The following is a 25,250-nucleotide window of genomic DNA, read 5'->3' as shown; positions in this document are numbered from 1 at the left end:
CTTTAATCCCCTAACTGCACGTTGAAAGACCAATGGCCCAAAAGGAGTACTAGAGAGCCTGAGGACAAAGCAACCCATAATAACAGTGTGATTTTGGAATGGTTTATACTTAAGAAAACTCTAGTGCCACAGGAAGTTCCATACAGAACAACAAGTCAACATGAAATAAGTGGTCATGTCATGATAGACATAATATCTGGCAACCAGGAGGATCATTCACAATGTTGAGAAATCTGACTAAATAGATTTATTGGCCAGATTTCTCATTTGTAAGTCATCAGATAAAATGGTGATTTCACCTTGGAAGAGCAATGAGCAATCTAAACTCCCTTTTAGTTTGCACCTGTAGGTATGTCCCCATGTACAATTTTTTGAAGTGTCTTATAAAACTCAACCATGGTCTTAGCACTAAATAATTAGGTAGTTTAAATCTTTATTAAATCAGAAAGTTATAGAGTTCAATTGAATGTAACTATAAAGCAGTAGGCAAATTCAGAGACAAGTATAACAGGAAAACACTCCATCTGAGCCATGGAGGTAGGTCAAAAACGTTGGCTCTTCAACACTATTGCTATGTGACTTCAGTTTTTTAAATGAGAAGATAAGGTTCAGTTTATCTCTGGTCTCTTCCAGCATTAATAATTCTATTATTATAAACATCAATTACTGTTTAGTGTTAGAGCAGATAAATAATTTGTGAGCTATTGACATGTGTAGGAATATTTGTCCTTAAATTGAAAGGCACCAAGCCATTGAGATAAAGAACTAAGATGCTAATACATTTAAAAATAAGTTTCCTTCACAGCACAGATTCTGCCATTTAGAAGCACTCGGTAAAATTTGGAAGGTGGAAGAAAGGCAGGAACTTTACCATTCCTCCAGTAACTACAGGTGAATAAATACGTGGCTCCACCAAATATGAGATGCTACTGTGGCTTCTGGGTTATTTTTCTGGAATTCAGCCACCTCCATATTGGAGGCCTTTTCTTTGATCAGTGCTGGGAGCTTCTTGACTCACCAAAGTGAGCGGTGAGCCTAAAAGCTAACAGTGGTCTTTCCTGAATTCTGTTTCTCCAGGTCTTCCACTAGTTTTGTGAGCATTTTGTTCCTGGAATTAAATCCCTCCTACTTCAAACTCCTGAAGTGTTTTCTGCTTTTCTGACCAAACCAAGGATGAAACAGTGCCTTTTCATACTTTTTAATAGACGGAAAACATCATACTCCTTATATTCCATTTTTTAAATTTGAGGAAATAGAATGAGAAAGGCTATCAAAGATACTGAGATAAAGGCTATTAAGAATGGCTGACCCATACTGTCCCCATGTAAATAGCAGTTTTCTCATCTGTAAAATGAAGAATTTGCTATATTAATCCCTAAAGTCTCTAATGCTTTAAAGTCCTAAGAAAGATTGTATGGTTCTAAGCACAGTGGCTCATGCCTGAAATCCCAGCACTTTGGGAGGCTGAGGTGGGCAGATCACTTGAGGTCAGAAGTTCAAGACCAGCCTGGCCAACACGGTGAAACCCTGTCTCTACTAAAAATACAAAAAAAAATAGCCTGGCATGGTGGCACACGCCTGTAGTCCCAGCTACTCAGGAGGCTGAGGCAGAAGAATTGCTTGATCCTGGGAGGCAAAGGTTGCAGTGAGCCAAGAACAGGCCGCCGCACTCCAGCCTGGGCAACAGAATGAGACTCCATCTCAAAAACAAAACAAAACAAAACAAAATGTCCAATGACCAATTTTGTCAAATTATATTTAACAACAGTGATTTCTAAACTCCCTAATAAGTGGCCCTTGTTTCTAGAGTCTAAAGACATAAAGAAAAATATAAAGCATGGTTCCTACCCTCAAGGAATGATATGGTTTGTCTGTGTCCCCACCCAAATCTCATTTTGAATTGTAGTTTTCATAATCCCCACATGTCATGGGAGGGATCCAGTGGGAGGTAATTGAATCATAGGGATGGTTACCCTCATGCTGTTCTCGTGATAGTGAGTGAGTTCTCCAGAGATCTGATGGTTTTATAAGGGGCTTTTCCCTTTTTGCTTGGCATTTCTCCTTGCTGCTGCCAAGTGAAGAAGGTCGTGTTTGCTTCCCCTTCCACCATGATTGTGAGTTTCCTGAGGACTCCCCAGCCCTGAGGAACTGTGAGTCAAATCCCTTTCTTTTATAACTACCCAGTTTCAGGTATGACCTTATAGCAGTGTGAAAATGACCTAATACAAGGAGTCAATATTTGTGGAGGGAAATATTGATCATCTTGATTAGCATGAACAAGTGAGAAAAGAAATTGTTCTAATTCTAGTTAGTCCTGAAATTCAGAGGAAAATTCATAACTGAGAACTGGAGTGATCATGAAACTGGGTCTAAGCTGGGCTTTAAAGAATAGATAGATTTTGATTGGTGGGCAAAAGAAAAGAAAACTTTTGGGTCAAAGAAAGGCAAATAATTAGTGTTTGAAAGGATATGTGAGAAGTATGATTGGATAGTAAGAGTGGGACTATTTTATGGAAGGTTTGGAGAGAGCTAGATAGAAAATTTCAGATTTGTTTATTCTCAATATTAAAGCCATTAAAGATTTGTTGAGCAGATCAGTGATATTATGTGTACAAACCAAATAACAAATATAAAAGATCAAATATGTGTCTATCCTGAAATTCTTAAACATGGCAGCTTCTAGAGCCAACGGCATGTTAAACTTAAAAACAAATAAATAAATAAAATAAATAAATAAATAAAAGAATCTCTGATCTACACATACAATTACATGTAAAAGAAAAACCTGTCTGCAAGTTGGCAAAAGAGCCTGTCCCAAGGTAAATATTGTTATAGTGGAATATAAAGGTTGTCAAAATGAGTTTTAAAGCATTTATATTATTCAGAAATGAGTAAACAACTGGGTTTTTAATATTTGCCAATTTTTAAATTGTTGAAATAAGTGGGATTTTAACATTGCCCAGTTTTTTCTTATTTTTTTTTTAGACAGGGTCTCGCTCTGTCACACATGCTGGAGTGCCCAAGTGGTGTGATCATGGCTCACTGACGCCTCAATCTCCCAGACTCAAGTGATCCTCCTGCCTCAGCTTCCCACATTGCTGAGACCACAGGCACATGCCACCACATCCAGCTAATTTTTTATTTTTTGTAGAGATGGGTTCTTGCTATGTTACCCAGGTGGTCTCAAACTCCTGGGCTCAAGAGATCCTCCCGGCTCAACCTCCCGAAGCACTGGGATTACAGGCATGAGCCACCATGCCTGGCTACTCAGTTTTTAAATTCACTTTTAGAAAGTGAAATTCCAAAATCAACTATAAACTTTTAGCGTAGAAAATTTTTGTTTGTTTGTTTGTTTGTTGCCTGAATTTGGTCAGCTTCCATCTACAAAGGTACAGATGAACTGAAATTGGTTACTGCAAAATAACTATAGTAATTATTACTAATTTAACTAAAGTGTGAAATACTCTTAGGCAGGGAATATTGTTTATAGGTATCTTATTTTCTTCCTAAGGGCTTAGCTTACTACTTTGTACATAACACAGATTCAACATGTGTATGATCAATGAAGGAAAAAAAAAGATGGCCAAATCAAGTTACTCAAATCTGGTTATTAAAATACAACAAAAGGTACTGTTAAGGTTCAACCAGAAAGCATGTTGAGGTCTCTATAAGAGGGACAATGAAGACTTATACTTTAAGACATGCAGAAAACTTACGGGAAAATTATTTGGCCAAGGCTCATCGTAGGGACAATGTCCTTAGGAAGGACAGCTAGTTTCATTTGTAAGGTTAAGGTCAAGAAGTCAAATGTGATGGTCAAGAAAGAAGAGCTAGAAATTAAGAATCCAGTTAAGGCAGGGATGGTAATTCATTTAGTCATTCATTCATCCGTAAGTTTGGCATTAAGGCCTGAATAAAAATGGGCCCTATATAATCATTCAGGCCTCACATCTGATGCTTTGGATGATGGATATGGTTGGCAGCTAGAGCAGACCTAGTGGGGAAGCTAGTGTCTGCAACAGCCATTAGAATCTGTGTCGGCAGTATGTCTTAACTCCAAAGACTACCAAATGCTGTATCTCAAAATACATGCCCCTGTCCCATCAAAAATATCTAACAAACTAGGGCAATCTGAGCCCAGAGGTTTTCAGGGTCCTTGCTCATTTGTACTTACTTCAAGAGCAGGGACAGTCAAGGCAGCAATCACTGGAAGGAAAACCAAAATAAAAAGTATAAGAGGAAACCTATAGACATAGATTTTAAGTGATGTTTTACTTTGGTGAGTTTGAGGAACAAAATTAATTTTTGAAAGGCAAGTTTATCTTAAATATTGAAGTTTGAAATAAATAAAATAGGTATCTCTAAAACTGGATGGTATAAATTTGATTGCTAATCAGTATTAGTAACAGGAAAATGTCAAAAAGCATAAAAGGTATACATAGAAAGAAATATATTCAATCAGCTCAAAACTTTAACAGTTTCTATGGTATAGGCTTAATGTAGCTACCTATTCTGCAGTTTTTTACATAGAATTTTACATTGAACATTATTAAAATATATTTATGACATTGATTTTGGGTTAAATTATTCAGAAAAATTAATTGTAAATTGTGTGCCAATTCACAAGATAGTGATCAACTTTTCTCTTTTGAAGAGTGGAAACTCTTTGGAATTTGATGTCAAAATATTTACACTTGAAACCTAGCTCCAACATGCTCTAATGGTTTTCTTCCTTTTTATAGAAAATGATAAGTATTTGATATAGGGAATTTGGGAAACGTAGAATTGTGTGAAAAAAATAAGAACCAGTGCAATTCTACCACTATTTCCATTTTTATATATTTTCTTCAGAATTTAACACGTTTATTAAACGTGTTAAATTTATTAACAAATTAATATAAATTTATTAACAAATTAATATAAAGATTTGCAATATTTCTGCATATTTGACCTACAAAGCTGACCATTTAAATATAGTTATCTTAGTTACATTCAGTACAACCACTTACAATTGGTGGCTAAGAGCTTGTGCACAACATTCAGAGACGTCAGGTTTACATTGGAGCTGTCCGCTTACTGTATAACTCTGGCCAATTTTCTTCCTTTACAATTTAGTTTCCTTATCCATAAAATGTAATAAATGTGGCTTCTACTTCATAAGTTTTTGGTGGAGTCTGAATGAAATTATGTCAAAAGTGCTCAGAGAGTGCCTTGCAATTCACTCATTTGTTCATTTCCTCAACAAATGTTTACTGAGCTCATTCTATGTCCCAGTCACTGGGACAGGCATTGAGTAAACAAGCACACAGTTACTGCTTCAGTGAAGCTGATAGTCTATTGGGGAAGACAGACATTTGAAAGATACCACAAGGTGATTAATTATAATCATAATATATACCATGAAGGAAAATCAGAGTTTTATGAGAACATGTAACTGGGGAACATAATGTGGCTGAAGTGGTCCTGGAGATCAGCAGAGGCTTTCCTGAGAAAGAAACACTTAAGCTGGAACCTGAAGAAGTAGCCAGGCAAAGAGGATGGCCAAGAGAATTCCAGGGAGGCCCTTGAGATGGGCAGAAGCCTTGTGCACTGGAGTACTCTGGCTCAGAACTCAAAGATATGTTTCCACAATTGCAATCAGAAGCACTATACATTTCTAAATATCACTCTTTTCAATTATTATTAACCTGAGAGCATTTTTCCATTTTATTGAAAACATGATTCGTAATGACTGTTTATTGCTCATCATGAAGATGGACCATACTAGCCATTCTCCTATTTAGTCATGTGATTCGTTTCTAACAATTTCTATTTAAAGAAATGCTGAGCTAAACATTCTACTTTACTTAAAATTCTTCTTAATGACACATTGGGTCAAAAGGAAAATATATTGCCAATTTTGCCAAATTTTCTTTCATTAAAACAATAAAAATTTACGTTCTGAAAAGCAGCCATCTACTTGGCTTCCCTAACTTGAATATTCCTTAACTTTACTTTTGAATCTGTAATACTACTAATAATAAAGTTGTGATAATTCATGAAGTATTTTATGTGAAAGTGTCCATGTGTATAGCAAACTGTACTAAAAGGTCAGTTATATCAGTGCTGTTTATTATTGATCGAGACATACCAATACAGAGATAATATATCTAAGAAACTATAAGTAATAACACTTGCTAAGATATCACCTTGTCTAATCCTTAATAAGTGTTATTATAATAAATTTTTAAGAGATATTAGATACACAGTTTTTAAAGTATTATATACATTCTATTTAAATGCATAATTTCTCTCAGTTTTAAGAGAGTGGACCTTTCATTTACCTAAGTCCAGCATTAAATACACGACATTAAGCTTCAAGGAAGACATTAAGCTTCAAGGTGCAACATACCATTGCACCAATGGTATGTTTACGTTTTAGGGAGGAAAAAATATGAGAAACCTGAACAATTTAGACTGTGAGTCCACTTGGTGAGATGCAGGGGGCAGTGTAACAAAAGCTGAGAAAAGAAATGGCCTCACTGCAGACGTGAGTGCAGGGAGGGGCCGAGCACCAGAGGGAACTTCTCTGGGTGGAATGGGTGGATTGTTCCTTTTTAAGGAGAACACCTCTGCTTGCTTAATGTTAATAGCCCTGTTAAAGAGAAAAGATGCAGAGAAATGCAGTCATGCCCTGGGCCATGAAAACCACTTAAGGAATTACATTTGCATTGAAAAGAGAAAGTAACCATCCCTTGACTAATTTATTAAGATAAAATTTAAAAAAAATTTAAGTGACTTATTTGAAATAAATCAATAAATATTTTAATATAGCAACATTCATTATTTTTAGAAATATAATCCATTTTATATTTATTTTAGCAAAACGTAACATGCTGTTGTCCACTTCCTCATTAAAGAGCTATTGTTTTATTATAAACAAATCATTTCAAACTTTGTTTTATGATACCTGCGCATGTTCAGTTCACATGTCACTGAGTTTAAAAGTGTTCAATTGTGCCTCCTAATATTCAGTCACTACTGAATACTCTGTTATTTAGTGATAAACAGAACAAGGAATTAGATTACAATTTTAACCAGAAAATGAAAAGTTAACTAGGAATTACTTCAGCCAACAATAGTAAAACAATGTATTATAAACACTACTGCTGTTAGATATAGAATCAAGATATGACTGCATCAAATTTTGTTTTTACAGGTTAAAATTCAAACATATTCTTAATAAGGAAAAAGCAAGCATGACGACCAGCAAGCGGTATTTAAAAGAATACAAACTTGTTAGTGTTCTAGTGACAAACATCAAAAGGCGATCAGGAAAGTATCCAAAACAAAACGAAACAAAAACCAGCCGGGGGGCGGTGGCTCACACCTGTAATCCCAGCACTTTGGGAGGCCAAGGCAGGCAGGTCACCTGAGGTCAGGAGTTCAAGACCAGCCTGGGCAACATGGTGAAACCCCATCTCTATAAAAAGATACAAAAATTAGCTGAGCATGGTGGCGCGAGCCTGTAGTCCCAGCTACTCGGGAGGCTGAGGCAGGAGAATCACTTGAACCTGGGAGGCAGAGGTTGCAGTGAGCAAAGATTGTGCAACTGCACTTCCAGCCTGGGTGACAGAGACAGACTCCTTCTAAAAAAGGAGCAGAAGGGAGGGGAGGGGAGGGGAGGGGAGAGGAGAGGAGAGGCTTTTAATACAAACTATGTCTTTCAAGATCAATACAAGGAGGTCCCATTAAAATCCTCCCAAATTTCCAGATGAGACTTTTAATTTTTTCTAGGCAACTAGCTAATCTTTCTGCTGCTTAAGGAACTGTGAAATGTTCCTTAATCTCATTTTTATTCAGGGAGGCTTTTACACTGGAAAGCCTCAAGTAGGGGATATTCTGAGGGTGAGACCAAAAGATTTTAAATTTGAGGATGATCCACTTCACAACTTGATTTTCTTGAGGATATTGTGATATTGCTCTTGACAGTCGTTTGCACTAGATTTTTAAAAAATCCAATATCATGATTTTATTCAAGCTTATACACAAAGGCTATCGAACATTTCCAACAAAATTCACAAAATTTTCCTGAACAAAGGTGCAAGTAGATTATGTTCATGTTAGAGGATGAAGACAGGCACAGGGTATGCAGTCCAGAGGTGTATACAAGTGTATACAAGTGGCCATTACACATTTTTTTTGTTTGTTTGGGCATTTTACGTTTTTATTTTTATAAATGAGTTTTCAGATGTCAAAAATTTCATTAAAAATTTAGATGCACAATTTTTATTGAAATGGAATTTGACCATGTTGATCTTAAATTTCCCCATGGACAGTACAGAAATCTCATTAAGGCTGTGACACCCCCTCTTGATGAAATGTGTACAGCCTAGAAAGTGCCCTGGGGTCCCACCATTATCTTCTATTCATCGCCCTACTCTTGCTTATCAGATTTGCCCAGCTCCTGTAGGAATGACAGAAACTCATCAAGTACATAGCAACCGTAACAGAACAGAGAACAGGTAAGTGTCTCAAAAATAATACTAACCTACTGTTTTCAAAATTCCAGGGAACGAAAGTTTTTTCCTGGCTGATAATTCAATTCATCTCAGGGATAGCCAGAGTTGGACCTTGAAAAACAAATGGAATTTCCACTAGTAAGAAGAGCAGATGGATATTCCATGAGAAGTCTGGAGTATAAGGCAATTTCAGAAGTGGAAAAGCACAAAATTTGTATGGTAATTCCTGTGTCTGACTCAAGTATAGGAATTAGGAAAAAAATAAATGGCTCATAAAATGTTAAAAGTAAAGAAATCTCAGATGTAATATAGTCCAGAGGCTTTTCAAACCTTTACTTTATAGAATTATCTAAATAAATTCCAAGCATGCAACTAATGGATAAAATACAAAGTCAAAATTGTGTGGGAGACTAAAAAGCATTTCTAATCTGTAGGACTCTGCAGAGCACTGTTAGAAAACCAGTGATCTAATTCCATCCTCTGGTGAGAAAATGAGATCTAGCTGGGCCCAGTGGCTCATGCCTGTAATCCTAGCACCTTGGGATACCGGAGGCAGGTGGATCACCTGAGGCCAGGAGTTCGAGTCCAGCCTGCCCAACATGGCGAAACTCCGTCTCCATTAAAATACAAAATACAAAAATTAGCCGAGTGTAGTGGCTGACGCCTGTAGTCCCAGTTACTCGGGAGGCTGAGGCAAGAGAATCAGTGGAACCCAGGAGGCGGAGGTTGCAGTGAGCCGAGATCACACCACTGCATTCCAGCCTGGGCGAGACTCGTCTCAATAAAAAAAGGAAAAGAAATGAGATCCAGAGAAACGAAGTTACTTGTTCAAGGTCATTAGGATTGAAAATGAAGAGTCCTTACTTCCTTTGTAGTAATATGTATAACACTATTAATTATCCCAGATATATTTTCTGGCAAGGTTCACAGAAAATACGGTAAAATATTATTTCAGTATCATACTTCAATACAAAAAATTAATAAAGTTGGACTTACTTCACCTCCGCCTGATTTTTGTTTTACTTTAGCTATTATCTTTATCATTCACTCTTGGTTTCACTGATAAAAATTATTTTTAAAGTTAAAACTAAGTATCAGAGAGAAGACCTGTAGTCGCTTATGAGAGTGCAGCCATGCTACAGGATTCAGACTGGGCTGCCAGCTTTGACACTTTAGGCACTCAATATGTCATGCTCTGCCATGGCTATGCTTGTATACAATTAAAATGCGTGCTTCTCAAAGAAGGGGAAATGATTTTTCCCAAAGTTTGATTTAATTTTATCTTAGATATTATGTACTTTGCAGTTAATCTTATTAAACTTTTGTGTTATTATTAATTCTTGAGGAACTTTTTAAAATTTAGATTAATAAACCAAAAGTTACCAGGTATAGCACATAAATAAGCAAATTATCTAATAGGCAATTAAGCATACATTTAATAAGAATTATATTGTTCTCAGATTTTATGGGAGAATTTTTCCAAAAAATAACACTTTTTTCTATAACATCAAAAAAAAAAGAAGTTAAGGATTTTTTTCCTGTTATATAAATCATAAACCTTTGTGATATGCTTTTGCTATTTTTGGTAATATGGTATATCCTAATCAATTAAAAGTGTCATGATAGACCACTTTCCTCAAATTGACACAAATAAACTTGATAACATTGATGTGATGGATAATATTCTGGAAATATATTATTTATCAATACTACAAAAGATAAAGAAATGTTCTTTTTTTTTCATATTTTTTCAGCTTGTAAAATCTTCCTTCACCTCCATGGTAGTTTAAAAAATGCAGAACATTTTTCTTATTCTCTCTTGTTATCCAGTTTCTAATTTTAAAAAATGTTTGTTCAACAAATATGTAGGCATTCACAGCATAGCTATTTCTTTATATAAGAGACACACACTTCAAAAAAAATGCAAATCAAGTGATAGAATCTTGTTAATGATATAGCCCTGATATTAATTTCTACACTGGTTTTATCTCTGAATATTTACTATGTCCTGAATAAGTGTATGGCTCTAAAGACAGTCTCCTCAATTCAAATCTGGGCTCTGCCAGATTTGATTACTAAAAATTTTAGATTACTAAAAATCAGCCTTCTCCTAAAGATGATTCACTTGATTCCATACAACCTGTATTTGAAAATCGTATTTTCTGCAAAATATGCAAGAAATAAAAGGTTTGATTGGTACCATATGCAGGCCATTTTTTAGGTGCACGAATCCACTAACTTCAAGGGCAATTGTTTTTTATTCCTTTAGATAAATGAATCCTTTGCCTCCATTCATGAGCAAAGCTAAGGGATATATAATCTAAGAGGCCAATCTATCTCTTAATAAGGGTGGTAGTTTGGTCAGGGATGATTTGGGAGAGTTCCGTTGGAAATAATACTGTGCTTAACAAATAACAAGGGCCAATTCTGTGCTAGATATTTTTCAAGCTCTTTCATATCTCTTTAAAATTATGCGTTGCCGGCCGAGCGGGGTGGCCATGCCTGTAATTCCATCACTTCGGGAGGCAGAGGAGGGCGGATCACTTGAGGTCAGGAGTTCGAAACCAGCCTGACCAACATGGAGAAACCTCGTCTCTACTAAAAATACAAAATTAGCCAGGCGTGGTGGCACGTGCCTGCAGCAATCCCAGCTACTCGGGAGGCTGAGGCAGGAGAATCGCTTGAACCCGGGAGGCGGAAGTCATGGTGAGCAAAGATCAGATCGCGCGATTGCACTCCAGTCTGGGCAACAGGAGCTAAACTCCATCTCAAAAAAAAAAAAAAAAAAAAGATGCGTAGCTATCTCCAGCTTTATACATGAGCAAACTAAGACTCAAAAAGGTACACTAGCTTGAGCAAGAACACATATCGCTTGACAAAGCCAAGATTCAAAGCCTAAATTTATCTGATATCAACATGCATTCTCATTTCACATTATACTTTGGGACTGAAGAGTCTAACAAGCCACTTTCTTTAATTTTCAGGGTGGACTCACAAGATCCTGTGCTATGAATTTCAATGTCCTCAGTAAAAAAAAAAAATTGTTTGAAAATCCGCTGTACAAAAAACTGAATTTTAGAATCCATAAAACAACAGGTTTTACGACTTTAGAATGCCTGCGGAAGTATTCCAGAATTCTAATATGCAGAATTCCTTTAAACCGTGTTCATTAATCCTTTTGTCCCTAATACTGTTTAAATTCCAATTGTCACTCAGGCTGGAGTGCAGTGGTGGGATCTCAACTCACTGCAGCCTCGGCCTCCTGGGCTCAAGCGATCCTCCCACCTCAACCTACCAAGGAGTTGGGATCACAGGCACCCGCCACCACGCCCTGGTTAGTTTTTTCCATTTTTTGTAGATACGGGGTTCCGCCATGTTGCCCAGGCTTGTCTCGATCTGAGCTCAGGCGATCCGCCTGCCTCGGCCTCCCAACCTGCTGGGATTACAGGCATGTGCCACCACGCCCGGCCTAAATTTCAATGTATATTTATGTAAGCTAATGCATCAAAATAATTTTTTTTCTTTTTCTCTTTTTTCTTTTTTTGAACAGAGTTTCGCTCTTGTTGCCCAGGCTGGAGTGCAATAGCGCGATCTCGGCTCACTACAACCTCCGCCTCCTGGGTTAAAGCGATTCTCCTGCCTCGGCCTTCCAAGTAGCTGGGATTACAGGCATGTGCCACCATACCCGGCTAATTTTGTATTTTTAGTAGAGTCGGGGTTTCTCCATATCGGTCAGACTGGTCTTAAACTCCCAACCTCAGGTGATCTGTCCACCTCGGCCTCCCAAAGTGCTGGGTTTACAGGTGTGAGCCACCACGCCCGGCGGAGAACTTTTTAAAATATACATTTATATATATTTTTAATGGTGCAAATAGTAATACAAAGAAATGCAAGGTCTAGCAGAATAACAAGAACTGAATTTTTAGTTTCATTTAGTTTGGGTAGGGGTCCTACTTTAAATATTAACAAATTCAGAAAATAGGTAGCTCTCTCTTGCGTAAATTTCCATTGCCCTTCTGCTCTCTTTACATGTGTTTCCAAATTTAGTCACCTAGAAATTAACTGTTCTTCAATTTCTGTACATATGACGAGGCTTGAAGAATATGACTGTAAATGTAGAGGATCCAATAGACAACGATATTGATAAAGTCTAACATTTCTCATTCCCCATAGTGTGATTCTAATAAATATTTTAGCACTAAAAGTCCACAGTTTAAAAAATTAACCTAAGAATCTTCAGAAAATTTAATGGAAGGCTCTGACCACAGGGAACATATACATATATCAAGTCAAATGGTTTTCTTTTTAACTGCAATATAATCTTAAAAAACCAAAATATTTCAGACTTTTGAAGCAAAACTGGCAAATGCTTCTATTTTATTCCTACAAATTCTGCCAAAGGTGCTATCAATTAAAATTGACAAGATGTTGATAAAACTGAGAGTTTGAGAGAAGCTAAATAATTATAAAGCTAGATACTCAGTTTTTAGTTTTACTTGAAAATAGATAAGACAGATAATCAAGCACTACATTAAACAAAATGTTTATACTTAGTTTTCAAATTGAATCTACCCATGAATATTCGAAATGTTAACACTGCGAGGGGAGGAGGCACTCCTCACTCCTGATGTTTCCTTCTGCACAGCTGGAGCTGACTCCTGACCTCACTGCACTCATTCATTCACCTGCTCCAGAGCAGGTAAAGGAATTTATCTGGCTGGCAAATTTGGGAAGATTAAACTGGCATGCATAGCCCTGCCCCGCCCCTCTTTCTTTGGGCAGAAAGCTACAGGTAGTTCCCACAGGAAATTACACAGACAGGAATTTCTAGCATCTCAACTCTTGATAAAATATGACATACATAATCTACAGTATATGTAAAAACAAAATAACAACAACTTTTAAAAACTATGTTTGTAGTATGTTATCTTCTCACAAATGCTAAATGACATAACGGGGTTAATTTTGCCATAATAAAAAGTGCAAAAAGAAACATTAACCTGATATTGAATAGTTGATTTCAAGACATACACTCAAATGCAGAAGTTCAACAATTTTGGCAAGGGTGTGGAAAAAGGGAATGCTTATACCCTGTTGGTGGTGCACTCTTATGTTTATTGCAGCACTGTTCACAATAGCAAAGTCATGGAATCAACCCAAGTATTCATCAATGAATGATTGGGTAAAGAAATCATTGGGTGGTATATATATGCCATGGAATATTACACAGCAATAAAGAAAGAATAAAATCATGTATTTTGCAGCTGTATGTATGGAATTGGAATCCCAAGTGAAATAACTTAGAAACAGAAAATCAAATACCACATCTTCTAACTTTTACTGGGAGATGAACAATGGACATGGATATAAAGATGGAAACAATAGACACAGGAGACTCCAAAAAAATTGGAGAACAGGAGGGAAGTTGAGTGTTGAAAAATGGTCTTTTGGGTGCAATATGCACTATTTGAATGATGGGTACACTAGAAGCCCAAATCTCACCATTACACAGTATATCCATGTAACAAACCTGCATGTGTATGCCCCAAATTCATAATAAAAAAAATTTAAAAAATAAATTTAATTTTAAATTCAAAAATGAAGTTCAACAATTTTCATCAGAAATTGAAAGTACGTTATTGTCGCATACAAATTGCCAGTTATATATACCCTACATACACTTTAGTGTCTACCCTATAATATAAATTGTTCTTCTATGGTTTATTATAAATGAAAAATAAGGCTGGGAACTGCGTATTTTCTTCTTGGCACTTTAAAATAAAAACAATAAATGAAAAAATAAAAAAACTCTGAAGCTGTATGTTTTCAGTGCTTATCAATATAACTGATCCATCAGCCATTAGTGGGTCATAAAATAAGAAAGCTCAATAAAATAATTATAACCTCACATGTTTATTTAGTTCTGAGACTTAAATGATGGACCTTTGTACCTGGCCTTGCCTAGAGACAGAGTTTCATTGCACACACACAAACACACACACATACATAAATATAAATACACACACACACACACATAAACATGCATAGGCTCATGTTCTATCTTTCTCTTAATTATATAGACTCATATACACATGTGCTCAGAGGACATCTATAATGTTGTCATATATTTCCTTTAATAAACAACAAAGGGGTACTATTTGGCTTCCTTTTAAAAATAAATAACTTAAGCCATGGTTTTTTAAAAAAATTATTATTTGGCCAGGCACAGTGGCTCACGCCTGTGATCCCAACACTTTGGGAGGCCCAGGCGGGCAGATCACGAGGTCAAGAGATTGAGACCATCCTGGCCAACATGGTGAAAGCTTGTCTCTACTAAAAAGACAAAAATTAGCTGGGCGTGGTGGCTTGTGCCTGTAGTCTCAGCTACTCGGGAGGCCGAGGCAGGAGAATCGCTTGAACCCGGGAGGCAGAGGTTGGCACTGAGCCGAGATCACACCACTGCACTCCAGCCTGGGAGACAGAGCAAGACTCTGTCTCAAAAAATTAATTAATTAATTAATAGGCCAGGGACGGTGGCTCATGCCTGTAATCCCAGCACTTTGGGAGGTCCAGACAGGCCGATCATGAGGTCAAGAGATCAAGACCATCCTGGCCAACACGGTGAAACCTCGTATCTACTAAAAATACAAAAATTAGCTGGGCGTGGTGGCGGGCAACAGTAATCCCAGCTACTCAGGAGGCTAAGGCAGGAGAATGGCGTGAACCTGGGAGGTGGAGGTTGCAGTGAGCCAACATTGCGCCACTGCACTCCAGCCTGGGCAACAGAGCGAAAAAGAATAATATTTATTATTTTTATTAGAAAATAATTCCATCTCCAAAAAAAAAAAATTATTATTATTATTATTCATCATTCTTGACCTCTGAATTTCCTCTGAATTCAGATAAACTCCAACCAAAAGGAAAAGCTCAACTTATGTGGACATATTTCAAACATTTGTAGTTAGATTTCTAACTTTCTCAACTTTTTTCATCAATGTTGAACTTATTTTAAGTAGTTTTAAGGACATGAAATCTAAAACCTTCATACAATACTCAGTCTTCCTTCTAACTTCCTAATTTAGCCATAATATGGAGAGTGGTCAAAGTTATACAATTTCTCAAGTAATGATAGTATATTAAACAAATTTAGGGCAAATAAAGAGTATGCTTCTTACCTAGCAAAGTAAATGTTTTTACACACTTAAAAGTGTCTCTTGTTACTAACACAAAAGTAGTAGGCTAATGCCACATTGTTGATTAAAACTGCTCTTCTAGTCAGTGTTCAAATTAAAGAAAGAAGCATTTATTAACTGTTTCAGTTTTGTTATCTATATCCAGTATCCCTTCCATCCCCTCTGGTCTTAATAGCTAGATTTCAGGGGAGAAGGAATCTCTTTCTTTGAAAGTAATCTTTTTAAAGACCTTGATGCCTTCTTTAATTTCTCATCAATGTCTAGAGATCTCTATTGACTATCCCTAGTTGACCACAGAGATTCTCACCTCCATCCTAACCTTCTCCTAACTCCTACTTTTTGTTCTCTTAATGCTTTTTTTGTTTTGTTTTTTGTTTCCATTTGTTTTTTTCTCAGACAGCCCTTCTGTGAAATTGTTGGCATTTTGGTCGCCATTTTGTCATCACACATTCACTTTTTTTTTTAACCTCATCTACCCCAACCATGCCCAAGAAACTGGTTTTCTTTATCAGGTGTCACCAGTTAAAGCCATAACTTTCCTACCCTGTGCTGCCTCTTTTGCATCGTTCTCTGTGTACTCCCCCCAGTTCCAATCCGAGTGAATCACTCCTGTAAGATTAAGCTGTCTAATCTTCCTAACATGTAGCTTTGTTAAATCTTCTTATTGTGGATGATGGAGACAGTTGGGAGGTGAAGTGGAGTCCCTGTAATTCTTTAATAGCTAAAGAGCCAAATGGATTCTTCTTCCCCTGAATAGACTTGATTTCACTATTCTCTTCACCTCAGATTTAGCAAAACTGTTAAACTCACTATTTTCCCACAAAACATTCACATGCCTGCCTCAAACTTTAGTATTTCCTTTGTCTAAAACCATATTTTTCAAACATTTTTAATCATGACCTACAGTGAGACATACATTTTAACTTTTGACCAATTTTACACACAAGCATATTGGTCCAAATGTATTTTATGTATGTATCACATATAAATCTAAACAATTTCCATGACATAATGACACTTTTTTTTTTTTTGAGATGGAGTCTTGCTCTGTCACCCAGGCTGGAGTGCAGTGGCATGATCTCGGCTCACTGCAAGCTCCACCTCCCGGGTTCACACCATTCTCCTGCCTCAGCCTCCCGAGTAGCTGGGACTACAGGCACCCACAACCACGCCTGGCTAATTTTTTGTATTTTTAGTAGAGACGGGGTTTCACCGTGTTAGCCAGGATGGTGTTGATCTCCTGACCTTGTGATCCACCCACCTCGGCCTCCCAAAGTGCTGGGATTACAGGCTTGAGCCACCGCTCCCAGCTGACACTTTTATATATAAATCGTGACTCACTCAACATATTTCTTTGCCCAACAATGAAGACCAGCCCGTTGTTTAAACACTCTGACCTAACTTTTCTAAACCCTTGCCCTTTTTCTAGGACTGGTTCATTTACATATCTCATTTAGCCATTCATTTATTTAATTTTTAAAAAGTATTAATTCCCTATAGGAAACCAGGCACTTCTCTACACACTGGGAATAAAATAATAATGAGCACAGCAAAGAAATTCCTGCCCTCATAAAGTTTTCAGTGTCCAGCCCCCCAAAACAGTGATCATCCATGCCCCTCTCTTCTTAATGGGTTTACCTATTTCACCCATTTCATTGTTGTATCATACTACTTTACTTTCCTCATCTTTTAATGTGAATTTCATCTACACAAATAGACTGTAACATCTTTCAAGAGAGGGATCTGATTATACATATTTGCACTCTGTATCTTTACTTACTAAGGGAACAGGGTAAGGCAAAGAATGACTGAGTTCTAGTCTTAGCTCACCACTTACCAGCCTCACAAGCTTAGGCAAGTATCTCAACTTCCCTCAAATTCAGTTTTTCCATCTGCAAGATGAGAAGGTTCGGTTACACTGGTGGTTTTCCAAATTCTACTGCACAAAGTTTACAGGATTCAATGGAGATTTCAAAGTGGGCCAGGAAGGGGTCTTTTCTCAAAAGGAGGGCAGAGAACTTGAATCTCCGTCTCCTGCCTCAACTGAAAATTACAATATTGTTTGGAAAAAAGAATTTCTAAGCTAAATACCTTCTAAATTATTAAATCTCGAGATTCTCCAATGACGTTCTTTATCTTTTTCTGTCACACAAAGTTGAGATGGGAGGATGAAGAATAAAGTGAAAAGACAGGAGGTGGGAAAGAGGAATGGTAAGAGGTGGGGAGGAAGGATGAAAGAAAGGGAAACACTTTCAATAGGATATATGACTCTGAGTTAGGAACTATGCTAGAATCAGCATATATGTCACCTTATCTTTCAGCAGCTTCACAAGACAGGTATTGTTATACCCATTTCACACTTAGAAAAATGAAGCTCAGAAAGGGTAGATTACTTGCTCAAGTACCATAAGTAAGAAGCCATGAAGCAAAGATCTGTTCTCTTTCTATCATCCCAAGCTGCCCTTAAAAGAAGCTAACATGAATGTTACATTTGCTCTTTTAACGTTTCCCCAGTTTCACCTTAATTAATCCTCACAACACTGGGAGTACACTTCAGCATCATCATTATCTTGCCAATTAGAAAACCAAGGTTCAGAGAACTGAAAATGATCCCTCCAATGTCAAAGTAATTCAAGACAAGGATAGAGCTAAATATCTGAATTCATATTCTATGCTCTTTCCATCGCATCAAACTGCCTCCTTTAAAATAAAGAAAGATAAATAGGAAATTAATAAGAAGGAAGGAGGCAAAAGGTATGGAACAGGCTGGAGAAATTTCAGAGTTCCACTACTTACTTTCAGAGGGCTGTTGAGTCAAATGAGATACTTTAACAGAAAGCACCTTGAAAAAACTGAAACACTCTATCAATGTAAGACGTCATTTTAACTATTCAAACTATGTACACTGAAGATGACATTTTATATTTTTATAAAATTCCAGGTGGTGATTGCAAATATAAGAGAGCTATATAATGAATTAATTGCTTAGATATACTGCAGAAACTCATATAAAAGGAGGGCAAGCTGACACTTTTCAGATTATGCTGCAAGAGTCAGTTACATATGCCTGCTTTTCTGTTCATGATATATAGTCCCTACTGGCAGTAGAATAATTCAAATTTTCAATTTTTCTTGGATTTCTCACAAACTCAGTCAAAGGCATGAAAGTCAGTATTTTAATATCCTTGCACTATGTGAAAAATAATAGTATGCTCCACTACCTGAACTCTTAAAGCATTTTTTATTTTGATTGTCTTTCCATTATACTGAGAGATTGTCAGGACTTTATCAGGAAGGTCATCCAAACAAACTAGAACATTATTAAGGTACCAGCAGTGCAGTAACTCACTGAATGTATGAGTGATTAAAAGCCATACAGTTGTGACAAGGACCATAAGGAGATCAGACAAAGAAGTTACATGTCTTTAAAAGAAGAAGAAGAAAGACTACAGTGACTTAACCCCTTGTATCTCTTACCAGGGCTAAAACTACAGCATTATTTGACTAATATTTAAAGTCTTATGTGACTCTATTTCTTATAACAAATAATTTCCTGAGGTCAAAAAAATAGAAAACAGGATTAACACAGAATTATAGCATAACTATTGCCTTGACACAATGTCAGGCTTTCAAAAATAATATTTAATATAACAAGATATCCAGACTTCAGTAAAATACTACCTATTTTGTAGTTTGTCACTGGCTTATAGTTATGCTTCTTTGTTCACTGAATTACTTCGGACTTAATAAAATATTCCCATTTCATTCACACAACTGTTAATTAAATGCATCCTATTTGCCAAGGATTGTACCAAGCACTGGAAATAAGGTGTAAAATGAGAAACGATGATCCTTAAAGGAATGAACAATCTGTGGGGGGAGAGAAACAGCAAAATTAATTTTTACAATAGACTGCAATTGGAAAAATGCTATGCTATATTGTTAAATGAGGTAATCCTGCCATAAAAATATAGTACCAAAATGTTAACTGTATTCTCTTAAGCCAAGAACAGTGATTATATTTTCTTCTTACACTTTATACGTCCTCTGATTTTTATGAGGATCTTTTAATGCTTTTATAATCAAATGTGAAGAATCTGTGAAACAATTCTTGAATGGGTAGTTGTGCAGAATGCAGTGAGAATGCCAGGAGAAGGCCACTGACTTCATATGAGAATCCCAAAAGGCTTAAGAGCAATGATTACACCCTACTTTGCTCTGGAAGATGAATCAGGCTTTGCTGAGTGGAGAAGGCAATGTAGGTGATACTCAAATAGTAAGAGAATCATCTAAAAAGTGAGAGTTTTGAAGTCAGTATTCCATGTAGTTTGAGTGGTGAATGGGAACGAGAAGATAGCCAGGGCTCCAGCAGTTGAGTGAGCCCTCTAAACATGGGACACTCTCAGGTTTCTTTTTTTATAAGATGCCTCTGGATCCAGAGGTTTTTGAAGTAAAGCTCCTGGTTAAAAATGAAAACACTTAATGAAATAAAAATTGACTGAGGGGACTTGAAAGGAACACTCCATTGAAACTGACAGGATTTGTTCACAGATTGGATATAAGGATGAGAAAGAAGAAAAACTTGAAGATAACTTGGGGAGATTTGATGATGAGAAATTAAGGAGCCACAGGCTTAAGATAAACAAAGAATTAATAAAATTATGGGTGCTTGTTGAGAAAAAACTGTCTGTAGATTACTCATCGGACAGTGGTCTCAGACTCAGGCAAGTGACTGAAGCCCTTTCTTCTCTGTCTTCTGCCACTTCTACAGTAAAGGAACTAATGATAAAACACAAGTAAGTAAATGAGTAGTAACCTTTTTAATTAAGTAAGTGAAACCCTCTAAAAAATCATCTGAGAAGGTTTCTGATAATGGCAAAACAAACAAAAAATTATGTATACCAAGAATCCTCAGATTCATATGCTATCCCTCTGATGTAGATTGGATTATTGTCCCAATTATTCAGTGCCTAGTACTAGGATTATAACTCCACACCCTGTGCTATGTAATTTTACAAAGCCTCCCACTGTGGGTGGGGTATATTTCCCCATCCCACTAAGGTTGGGCTTGCCCTGAAACTGCTTTGACTAAGGAAATGTGAATGAACATAATGTAATTGCTTGCATGGTTGGGCTTGTTCTCTTGTGCACCTGGGATCTGCCACAAAAAAAAAAAAAAAAAGATTTTCCAATATCTCTACTGCTCCTTCCACCTGCACCTCAGACCTGAAGCCAAATCAGAAGCCTGCCATGTAACTGATTCAGAAAAGCTTAGCCTAGATCAGCTAAATTATTACAGCCTTTTAAGTATAAAAATAAAATATCAATAAGCCACTGAAAGTTTTATGACTCTTTTGTCATGCAGCATTTTGTAGCAATAGCTAACTAATGCAGCTTTTTTTTTTTCTCTTAACCTCAGAGTAAAGAATAAAGAGTTGGTTTTGTTTTGTTTCTCAAGACTTTGGTTTCCCATAAAATCATGATCTTGTCTTAACTTGCTTTCTAGATGATAGGGAGGCGATAACAAGGCTACCATATTAGGAAAGAACTGTTAATGAGTAAATTACACAGGGAAAGGGAAAAACACCGACTGTTGAAAAATTTTAGCGTTAGAAAACTCTACATGTAATTTTTTTTTCTTTTTGAGATGGAGTCTCACTCTGTCACCCAGGCTGGAGTGCAGTGGCGTGGTCTTGGCTCACTACAACCTCTGCCTCCCAGATTCAAGTGATTCTCCTGCCTCAGCCTCCCTAGTAGCTGGGATTACAGGCGCATGCCACCACACTCGGCTAATTTTTGTATTTTCAGTAGAGACGGGGTTTCACTGTGTTGGTCAGGCTGGTCTCGAGCTCCTGACCTTATGATCCACTTGCCTCAGCCTCCAAAAGCGCTGGGATTACAGGCATGAGCCACTGTGCCTGGTCCTACATATATATTTTATGTTGACCTTTTAATTCATTAAATGAACACAAAGTGGGAGATGCAGACTAAGCATGGTTCTTGAGAAATACCTAAGTCACCTCTGCAGAACTTAAAGTGTAGAAGAAAAGACAAGGACCAAAGAAGGACCTCTCCCTGGGGAATACCAGCATATAAATGAACGGTAGGAAGGAAACCAATGAAAAAGACTGAAAAGAGGATAGATATACAACTAGAAAAGCTATTTTATAGAATTAAATTGGAGAAAGAATGCAAGCGATTGGAATAGTGGAAGATATATTAAAATGGTTTTTCTTTTTAACTCTCATTTCCTGCTCAGGCGTCTATTGCAATGATATAATTATTTGTGTGGGACATTACATACATATGCATATACGCATATGTACATTTTTGTATAAATATATATGATGATATTATTTATAACAAGAAAAGAAATCAACATACAGCAGTGGTTCTTAAAATGTAATGTGAATGTGAATCATCTAGAACATTTGCTACTAATGCAGATTCTGCAAGTCCATCCTAGCAACTCAGTTTCCATGGTCTAGATTAGGACTCTGGATTCTGTTTCAACAGTGCACAGAGGTAGATCTGATTAGAGTCATCTGGGAACGACATTTTAAAAAAAATAATGATTTTCTTGATGTCTAGAAGAAGGAAGTAAAATATATGGATAGATAAAAATTTGTGACTTCAGTGTGCTATTTGCTAATATACAATTCCTTTTTTTTTTTTTTTTTGAGACAGATTCTTGCTCTGTCGCCAGGCTGGAGTGCAGTGGTACGATCTCCACTCACTGCAACCTCCGCCTCCCAGGGTCAAGCGATTCCCCTGTCTCAGCCTCCCCAGTAGTTGGGACTACAGGTGTGCGCCACCACACTCAGCTGATTTTTTGTATTTTAGTAGAGACAGGGTTTCACCATGTTGGCCAGAATGGCCTTGATCTCCTGACCTCGTGATCTGCCTGCCTCAGCCTCCCAAAGTGTTGGGATTACAGGCGTGAGCCACCGCATTCGGCCCTGTTTGCGAATATAAAATTTCTAATGTGAACTAGTGAGTACTGAATGACAACAGGAATGTGGCCATTCCAGTGAAATGGAGTGCAGGTTAAGGACAGCAGAAGAAAGAATGTGTTGCTAAAATGTTTAGCACATAATGAGCACTCACACATTTCTTGAATAAATAAATAAATGCTTTAGTAGAGAAACTGTCTCAGGGACATATGTGAGCTGGCCATAGGGAAAACCAAAAACCTAGAAATCATCTTATATCAAGAAAACAAATGAGAATGTATAGGAAGATTACGTAAGACTAAAAATATTCTAAGGAACTATTTAACGAAAAAATAAAAGAAAAATTATACTCCTCAAATTAAAAAAAAACAACAACAACAACATAGAAGATAAAGAATGAATGGTCAAGCCAGATGCAGTGGCTCACACCTGTAGTCCCAGCACTTTAGGAATCTGAGGTAGGCAGACTGCTTGAGCCCAGGAGTTCAAGACCAGCATGGGCCACATGGCAAAACCCCATCTCTACAAAAAATACAAAAATTAGCCAGGCATGGTGGCAGGCACCTGTAGTCCCAGCTACTTGGAAGGCTGAGGCAGAAGGATCTCTTGAGCCTGGAAGTCAAGGCTGCAGTGAGCTGAAATCACACTCAGCCTGGGTGACAGAGTGAGGTCCTGTCTGAAAAAAGAAAAAAGAAGAGAAAGGGAAGGGAAGGGAAAGGAAGGGAAAAGGGAAGGGAAAAGGGAAGGGAAAAGGGAAGGGAAAAGGGAAGGGAAAAGGGAAGGGAAAAGGGAAGGGAAAAGGGAAGGGAAAAGGGAAGGGAAAAGGGAAGGGAAGGGAGAAGGAAGGAAGGAGAAAAGAGAAGAGAAGAAGAAGGAGGAAGAAGAGAGAAGGAAGGAAGGAAGAAAGGAAGGAAGGAAAGGAGGGAGGGAGAGAGGGAGGAAGGGAGGGAGGGAAAGGAAAAGAAAGGTCAGCAAGTCAAGCAAAATCAAGAAAGTGGATTTTCACTGAAAAAATGCCATAGAAGGTAAAATTCAGTAGCACAGTCTAATAAAACAAATTAGATAAATAAAATCAATAAAAATAAACTTGACTGTAAGGAAGACATTGGTAATTTGAGAAAAGAAAAAAGTTGGAAGATAAAGAGGCAGTCATTGTTTGTTGACAGATGTGAGGAAAGAAGGGAGAATGTATTAAAATAATCCTTGAAAAAAGAAAATTTTGGTATGAGTATAAAGGAACAGAATTCTAGCATTATGGAGTTAGACAATGTGGTGTTTAAAATCTCAGAAACGTATCTGTATTTTGGAGTATAATGAGCCTCTACTTGATATTTCCTTAAACTGACTAAAGAACAGATATCAAAAACTGATAGTAAAGGTAAAAGAAGCTAATAAATAAATACTGGCCTTTTCCTAATTTTCATACATATTTACTCTGTATATATTATTTCATCAGATGCACACAAACACACACACATAATCTGTGACTAGGAAGGAACAAAGTGAAGAATCTATTATCCCAGGCTGCTTCCTTCATTTCTAATAGAAGGAGGATTCCAGGAAGGTTTAGAAGCAGAATAAGTAAAGAAAGAATTGAGTTAGTTAAGAAAGTTCAATTTTGAAACATGTCCTGGTAAACTTTGAAAATATTTTCTAGTTTTTCTTTTTTCCCCTCTGATCAGTTCTTCTTTCCCATTTCTTTGCTTTCACTTTCTTGGTCTTATTTCTACTAGTTGTACTTCCTACATTAGTTTTCTTTTTCTCCTGTTTTTTATTTCATACTTTTGTTGTCTTTCTACTTTTTCTTTTTGGCATAATACATATTTCCATTGCTTACTTTTTAGGCTTCAAATGCATTTTCTGTTTTGCTTATTATATATTTAGTCTCTGAAACCTATTTCTGGTTATATAATTGGTTCTATTTATTTGTTTATTTTAATTTTTTAAACCTATGAAATGTGCCATACATGCATAAAAGCAGATAAAATATTGCCTTCAAGATTTTCTTGACTCTCTTATGCCATTGATTGGCATAGAGATATTGAGCCTGAACTTATTAATATTCACTAAAAATAATGCTTGGCTTTTCACTGGAAACACTATAACTTTATTGATGAAATTGCAAAGAGTTGACAACCATGATTTATGAAATCATCTAATTCGTGAGCATTATATATTATTCTAGTTATGTATATTATCTTAAACTTTAACAATTTTTGCATAGAGTCTATATGAGGCTACATGGGTTAGCTGTAGAATCTGTAGAATCCTATATGAGGCTATCTGTAAGTTCTCATAATACCATATCATCCCTTACTGACATCTTCGGAAGTCAACCAAAAACAAGAGTTCCAGTTAGGATAAACAAGATGACTACTCCCTCTATTCAAGGATGCCTTAGGAAATGTAAGCAGACACCGTTGTGCCTCTATTCTACCCTAATCCAGACAAGGATTAGAAAACAAGGTTTACCACCTTTACATCATGCCTCATTCCTTTTCCTCTCCCAACGTGTTCTCTTGTTCTTCCTGTTTGGACTTCATTAGTGAATTCTCTGTCCATACTTGGATGATGTGTTTTTAACCTAGCAGTCATGATTCTGG

General features: G+C 36.9%; 1 protein-coding gene across 3 annotated transcripts in view; it reads right to left on the bottom strand.

Moving 5' to 3' along the window:
* The window catches only part of HNF4G (hepatocyte nuclear factor 4 gamma), a 155,480-nt gene that overhangs the window by 76,751 nt on the left and 53,479 nt on the right, over nt 1-25,250 (bottom strand). The window contains exons 4-5 of one of the 3 annotated variants that reach the window (XM_054561781.1): nt 19,376-19,564; nt 4,175-4,206 (exon numbers count right to left, since the gene is read on the bottom strand). The exons of the other annotated variants lie outside the window; for them this stretch is intronic. The gene's annotated coding sequence lies outside the window, so the exon portion shown is untranslated. The remainder of the gene's footprint in view (nt 1-4,174; nt 4,207-19,375; nt 19,565-25,250) is intronic. 3 annotated transcript variants of the gene reach the window in all.

Source organism: Pongo abelii, chromosome 7, assembly GCF_028885655.2.
Source record: "Pongo abelii isolate AG06213 chromosome 7, NHGRI_mPonAbe1-v2.0_pri, whole genome shotgun sequence".
Classification (NCBI taxonomy): domain Eukaryota; kingdom Metazoa; phylum Chordata; class Mammalia; order Primates; family Hominidae; genus Pongo; species Pongo abelii.
Note: the sequence above shows the minus strand (reverse complement) of the source record. Positions and strands in the feature narration are given on the sequence as shown.